At 39.8% G+C, this 7,717-nt stretch overlaps 1 non-coding gene across 1 annotated transcript; it reads right to left on the reverse strand.

Annotated features, from left to right (window-relative positions):
- Positions 1-2,665: 2,665 nt before the first annotated feature.
- Positions 2,666-2,737, reverse strand: TRNAR-UCU. Its single transcript has one exon. It is a non-coding gene; the product is annotated as a tRNA-Arg (tRNA).
- Between the last annotated feature and the right edge of the window lie 4,980 nt (positions 2,738-7,717).

Here is a 7,717-nt window from a genome sequence, read left to right on the forward strand (position 1 = left end):
GCTAATGTAAAATTTATCTGATATAGAACACTCATATCGATAAAATGGTTTGAACTATTTACTAGAAAAAAAAAGAAGGGGCACCCTGCCCTTTTTTAACCAATGCCGAATCGACGACCTATGTATAAAAAAGAGAAATTTTTTGGATTTGAAGAAAAAAAAAAAAGAATTCTATTAATTTTCATTTTCCATTTATTTAGTTAGTTTTTCTTAATGAAATTGAAATTATTAACTAAAGGGCAAATATAAATAAAGAAACAACTTTGCTGACCATGATATATTTTTATCTAGGCGGAAGAGTCCTCTTAATATTTATCTAGTCTTATATAGGTTTCGGTATATTGAAATATAAACATAAAAAATAAGATAGAGGATAGGCTCATTACTTATACTTAAAAAAAGATATGGAAATTGCTATAGCAAAAAAAGAAAAAAAGGAGCGTGAGAGCCAAATGAATCGAAAGATTCATGTTTGGTTCGGGAAGAGATCATAAAAGTTGTAAACTTACAAAATAATCTACTTTCATTAAAAGATTTATTAGATAATCGAAAACAGAGGATCTTGAGTACTATTCGAAATTCAGAAGAATTGCGTAGAGGGACCATTGAGCAACTCGAAAAAGCTCGGATTCGATTACAGAAAGTCGAACTAGAAGCGGATGAGTATCGAATGAATGGATACTCTGAGATAGAACGAGAAAAAGCAAATTTGATTAATGCTACTTCTATTAGTTTGGAACAATTAGAAAAGTCTAAAAACGAAACCCTTTATTTTGAAAAACAAAGGGCAATGAATCAGGTCCGACAGCGGGTTTTCCAACAGGCCGTACAAGGAGCTCTAGGAACTCTGAATAGTTGTTTGAATACCGAGTTACATTTCCGTACGATTCGTGCTAATATTGGCATTCTCGGGTCCCTGGAATGGAAGAGATAATTAAATTAATTAGGCCTTGAACTTCTACTTTCGTTTAGAATTTAGGCATTATTTTTCCCCTTGCTTTCGAAAAAAGAGTCAAGAAACACTAATGGCAACCCTTCGAGTCGACGAAATTCATAAAATTCTCCGCGAACGTATTGAACAATATAATAGGAAAGTAGGGATTGAGAATATAGGTCGCGTAGTTCAAGTGGGGGATGGGATTGCTCGTATTATAGGTCTTGGTGAAATAATGTCGGGTGAATTAGTCCAATTTGCAGAAGGTACTAGGGGTATTGCTCTGAATTTGGAATCCAAAAATGTTGGGATTGTATTAATGGGCGATGGGTTGATGATACAAGAGGGCAGTTTTGTAAAAGCAACAGGAAGAATTGCTCAGATACCCGTGAGTGAGGCTTACTTGGGTCGTGTTGTAAATGCTCTGGCTAAACCTATTGATGGGAAAGGCGAAATTATAGCTTCCGAATCTCGCTTAATTGAATCTCCTGCTCCAAGTATAATTTCCAGGCGTTCCGTATACGAACCTCTTCAAACAGGGCTTATTGCTATCGATTCGATGATTCCTATAGGGCGCGGTCAGCGAGAGTTAATTATTGGGGACAGACAGACTGGCAAAACAGCAGTAGCTACAGATACAATTCTCAATCAAAAAGGGCAAGGTGTAATATGTGTTTATGTAGCTATCGGTCAAAGAGCATCCTCCGTAGCTCAAGTAGTAACTACTTTCCATGAGGAGGGGGCCATGGAATACACTATTGTAGTAGCTGAAATGGCGGATTCACCTGCTACATTACAATACCTCGCTCCTTATACGGGAGCAGCCCTGGCTGAGTATTTTATGTACCGCGAACGGCATACTTTAATAATTTATGATGATCTCTCCAAACAGGCACAAGCTTATCGCCAAATGTCCCTTCTATTAAGAAGACCTCCCGGCCGTGAGGCTTATCCAGGGGATGTTTTTTATTTGCATTCACGCCTTTTAGAAAGAGCCGCTAAATTAAATTCTCTTTTAGGCGAAGGAAGTATGACCGCTTTACCAATAGTTGAGACTCAATCTGGAGACGTTTCCGCCTATATTCCTACTAATGTAATCTCCATTACAGATGGACAAATATTCTTATCGGCGGATCTATTCAATGCCGGAATTCGACCCGCTATTAATGTGGGTATTTCTGTTTCCAGAGTAGGATCCGCGGCTCAAATTAAAGCCATGAAACAAGTAGCTGGCAAATCAAAATTGGAACTAGCTCAATTCGCAGAGTTACAAGCCTTTGCACAATTCGCCTCTGCTCTCGATAAAACAAGTCAGAATCAATTGGCAAGGGGTCGACGATTAAGGGAATTGCTTAAACAATCCCAGGCAAATCCTCTCCCAGTGGAAGAGCAGATAGCTACTATTTATACCGGAACAAGAGGATATCTTGATTCGTTAGAAATCGAACAGGTAAATAAATTTCTGGATGAGTTACGTAAACACCTAAAAGATACTAAACCTCAATTCCAAGAAATTATATCTTCTAGCAAGACATTCACCGAGCAAGCGGAAATCCTTTTGAAGGAAGCTATTCAGGAACAGCTGGAACGGTTTTCCCTTCAGTAACAAATAAATTTGGCATATCTACTCTTGTTATTTTGCATGTCTACTCTTGTTATTTGAATCATGCAAAAAAGTTTTCTTTGTTTTTAGTTTAGTATAGTTATTTAAAGAATAGATAGAAATAAGATTGCGTCCAATAGGATTTGAACCTATACCAAAGGTTTAGAAGACCTCTGTCCTATCCATTAGACAATGGACGCTTTTCTTTCGTATTTTATTCTTTCTTTTATTCTTTCTTTTATTTGTTGTCTTCTTCCGAGAAAAAACTGTTAGACCAAAACTCTTTTAGGAAATCAAAAAATCCAGATACAAATGGATGATGTATATATCATGCATATATCATTAAAGAAGGAGTATGGGGCCGGTAGTGGGAATCGAACCCGCAACCCCAAGGTTATGAGACTTATGAGCTACCAAACTGCTCTATACTCTTAAACTAAAGAGGGGTAACTAGTGGATAAAAGAGGGTTCGATACGTCCCTCTACCATATCTATACAAATAGAATAGTCCATTTATACAGAATGGTAAAGAGGGCTCCTCTATGATTATCAATTCCAGAAATCCATACAAATACGAAAGGGTATTTTATCCTTACCAACTGGATCTTGTTGCACCCGGTAATAAACATTCATAAACCATTTCTCGAAGTACGTGTCCGGATAGCCCAAAATGTCGATAGTTAGCTCTAGGTCTTCCGGTCAAAAAACAACGTCGATGAAGGCGTGTAGGTGCACTATTACGCGGTAGGGATTGCAATTTTTCTCGCATTTTCGTTTTTTCACTCAAACTCAAGGGAGAAACTTTGCTTCTTATCTTTTTTTTTAAAGATTGACGAATCAAATGATATTTCTGTTCTAATTTCTGCCGCTTCTTCTCCCTCTGAATCAAACTCTTTTTTGCCATAATGTGCCGTTGCTATTATTATCAAGTATACGGTTCTAATCCTAGATGGAAAAATAAATAGAAAAAGAAATTTAAGAAGGCGGATCCTCCCTCTCTATCAAGAGTAATGAACTAGGTGCTGATACAGTACAAAAAAACAAACTAAATTAACCAAACTTGCCTGATGTTGAGGCAATCAAGAAAGCTGCATAAGTGAATATATAACCCACGGAAAAGTGAGCTAATCCAACCAATCTTGCTTGCACAATGGAAAGAGCCACAGGCTTATCTCTCCAGCGAATTAAATTAGCTAAAGGTGTGCGTTCATGAGCCCATGCTAAAGTCTCAATTAATTCCTGCCAATACCCCCGCCAAGAAATTAAGAACATAAATCCAGTAGCCCAAACAAGATGTCCAAATAAGAACATCCAAGCCCATACCGATAAACTATTCATCCCAAAAGGATTATATCCATTGATAAGTTGTGAAGAGTTTAACCATAGGTAATCTCTTAACCATCCCATCAAATAAGTGGAGGATTCATTAAATTGTGAAACGTTGCCCTGCCATAATGTGATATGTTTCCAATGCCAATAAAAAGTAACCCACCCAATGGTATTTAACATCCAGAAAACTGCCAAATAAAATGCGTCCCAAGCAGAAATATCACAAGTACCGCCGCGCCCTGGGCCGTCACAAGGAAAACTATACCCAAAATCCTTTTTATCCGGCATTAATTTGGAACCGCGTGCGTCTAAAGCGCCCTTTACTAAAATCAATGTAGTTGTATGCAAACCTAGAGCAATAGCATGATGAACCAAGAAATCCCCAGGTCCTATTGTTAAGAAAAGCGAATTACTATTCTCATTAACAGCATTCAACCATCCGGGCAACCATAGGCTTCGACCCGCATTGAAAGCGGGGCCATTCGTTGAAGATAAGAGTATATCGAACCCATATGTCGTCTTGCCATGAGCAGATTGTATCCATTGGGCAAATATAGGTTCGATCAAGATTTGCTTTTCTGGAGTACCAAAAGCAAGCATGACGTCGTTATGAACATAAAGGCCCAAGGTATGGAATCCTAGAAAGAGGCTAGCCCAACTTAAATGAGATATGATAGCTTCTTTATGGTCTAACATTCTTGCCAATACATTATCCTCATTCTGTTCCGGATTGTAATCCCTAATGAAAAAAATAGCTCCATGAGCAAAAGCCCCTGTCATGATGAACCCCGCAATATATTGGTGATGAGTATATAAAGCAGCTTGAGTAGTAAAGTCTTGTGCTATGAATGCATAAGGAGGTAAAGAGTACATATGTTGAGCTACTAAGGAAGTAATAACCCCTAAAGAAGCTAGAGCAAGACCTAACTGAAAATGAATCGAATTGTTGATTGTGTCATAAAGGCCCTTATGCCCACGCCCTAATCGACCCCCCGGAGGAGTATGCGCTTCTAAAAGATCTTTAATACTGTGCCCAATTCCGAAGTTAGTTCGATACATGTGACCGGCAATGAGAAAAATAAATGCAATAGCTAAATGATGGTGAGCCATATCAGTCAGCCACAAACTTTGTGTTTGTGGATGGAATCCCCCAAGAAGAGTTAGAATGGCAGTTCCCGCTCCTTGAGCGGTACCAAATAAATGATTACTCGAATCAGGGTTTTGGGCATAAAGATTCCACTGACCCGTCAAAAGGGGTCCCAACCCCTGGGGATAGGGTAATACATCTAAGAAATTATTCCATCGAACGTACTCCCCCCTGGATGCGGGAATAGCAACATGAACTAAATGTCCTGTCCAAGCCAAAGAACTTACCCCGAAAAGTCCTGACAAATGATGATTGAGACGAGATTCCGCGTTTTTGAACCACGAAAGGCTTGGTTTCCATTTGGGTTGTAGATGTAACCAACTCGCTATTAAGGACAGCGTAGAAAGAAATAATAGAAAAAGAGCTCCAGTATAAAGATCTTCATTGGTGCGTAATCCTATTGTATACCACCACTGATAAACCCCAGAATAAGCAATATTCACTGGACCAGCAGCACCTCCTCGAGTAAAGGCTTCCACAGCGGGTTGACCAAAATGAGGATCCCAAATCGCATGAGCAATAGGTCTTACGTGTAAAGGATCCTGTATCCATGATTCAAAATTTCCTTGCCAAGCTACATGAAACAGATTTCCGGACGTCCATAGAAAGATTATTGCTAATTGCCCAAAGTGAGAAGCAAAAATGTTCTGATAAAGACGTTCTTCAGTAATATCATCATGACTTTCGAAATCATGTGCGGTAGCAATACCAAACCAAATACGACGAGTAGTGGGGTCCTGAGCTAAGCCTTGGCTAAACCTGGGAAATCTTAATTCCATAATGCCTTTCAAATCCTCCTAGCCACTATCCTACTGCAATAATTCTCGCTAAGAAGAATGCCCATGTCGTGGCAATTCCACCCAGAAGGTAATGGGTTACTCCTACAGCACGTCCTTGTATAATGCTCAAGGCTCTAGGCTGAGTAGCAGGAGCAACTTTTAATTTGTTATGAGCCCAAACGATAGATTCAATGAGTTCTTGCCAATAACCACGGCCGCTGAATAAAAACATTAAACTGAAGGCCCAGACAAAATGAGCACCTAAGAAAAAAAGACCATATGCAGATAATGAAGAACCATAAGACTGAATGACTTGCGATGCCTGTGCCCACAAGAAATCTCGAAGCCACCCATTAATCGTAATGGAACTCTGTGCAAAGTTTCCCCCTGTAATATGAGTTACCACCCCTTGATCACTTATGGTACCCCAAACATCCGACTGCATTTTCCAACTGAAATGGAAAATGACTACCGAAATTGCATTGTACATCCAGAATAAACCTAAGAAAACATGATCCCAAGCAGATACTTGACATGTTCCCCCTCGGCCAGGCCCATCGCAAGGAAAGCGAAAACCTAGATTTGCTTTATCGGGTATCAAACGGGAACTCCGAGCAAATAAAACACCTTTCAAAAGTATTAATACAGTCACATGTATGGTAAATGCATGAATGTGATGGACTAAAAAATCTGCGGTTCCTAATGGAATCGGTAACAAAGCCACTTTGCCACCTACTGCTACTAACTCGCCGCCTCCCCACGTTAAGCTAGTACTTGTTGTTGCACCAGGAGCTGTTACGCCAGGCGCAGTAGCATGGATATTTTGTACCCATTGAGCAAAGATAGGTTGTAATTGTATGGCGGTATCCGAAAACATATCTTGTGGACGGCCTAAAGCACTCATGGTATCATTATGAATGTACAAGCCAAAACTGTGAAAACCTAGAAATATACATACCCAGTTAAGGTGGGATATGATTGCATCGCGGTGTCTAAGGACGCGATCTAATAGATCGTTGTATCGAGTAGTTGGATCATAGTCTCTTACCATAAAAATTGCTGCATGTGCAGCAGCACCGACTATTAGAAATCCGCCAATCCACATGTGGTGTGTGAACAAGGAAAGTTGTGTACCATAGTCAGTAGCTAGGTATGGATAGGGAGGCATAGAATACATATGATGAGCTACAACAATGGTTGTAGAGCCTAGCATAGCTAGGTTAAGAGATAATTGAGCATGCCATGACGTTGTTAAGATTTCATAAAGACCCTTATGGCCTTGTCCTGTAAATGGGCCCTTGTGAGCCTCCAAAATATCTTTAAGTCCATGGCCAATACCCCAGTTGGTCCTATACATATGACCTGCGATTAGGAAAAGAATAGCAATAGCTAAATGATGGTGTGCAATATCGGTCAGCCAGAGACCACCGGTTACTGGATCTAGTCCTCCACGAAAAGTCAGAAATTCTGCGTATTTGGACCAATTTAAAGTGAAAAAAGGGGTTGCTCCTTCGGCAAAACTAGGATAAAGTTGAGCCAAAAGGTCCCGATTCAAGATAAATTCATGAGGAAGTGGTATCTCTTTAGGATCCACCCCAGCGTCAAGAAATTGGTTAATTGGTAAAGATACATGAATTTGGTGTCCCGCCCAAGAAAGAGACCCAAGTCCTAATAATCCCGCTAAGTGGTGATTCAACATGGATTCTACATCTTGGAACCAGGCCAATTTGGGAGCGGCTTTGTGATAATGGAACCAACCAGCAAAAAGCATTAACGCTGCAAAAACCAATGCACCAATTGCAGTACAATAGAGTTGTAATTCACTAGTTATTCCAGATGCTCGCCAAAGCTGAAAAAAACCAGAGGTTATTTGGATTCCTCGGAAACCCCCACCTACATCACCATTCAATATTTCTTGCCCTACT

Source organism: Hordeum vulgare, unplaced genomic scaffold, assembly GCF_904849725.1.
Source record: "Hordeum vulgare subsp. vulgare unplaced genomic scaffold, MorexV3_pseudomolecules_assembly, whole genome shotgun sequence".
NCBI lineage: Eukaryota > Viridiplantae > Streptophyta > Magnoliopsida > Poales > Poaceae > Hordeum > Hordeum vulgare.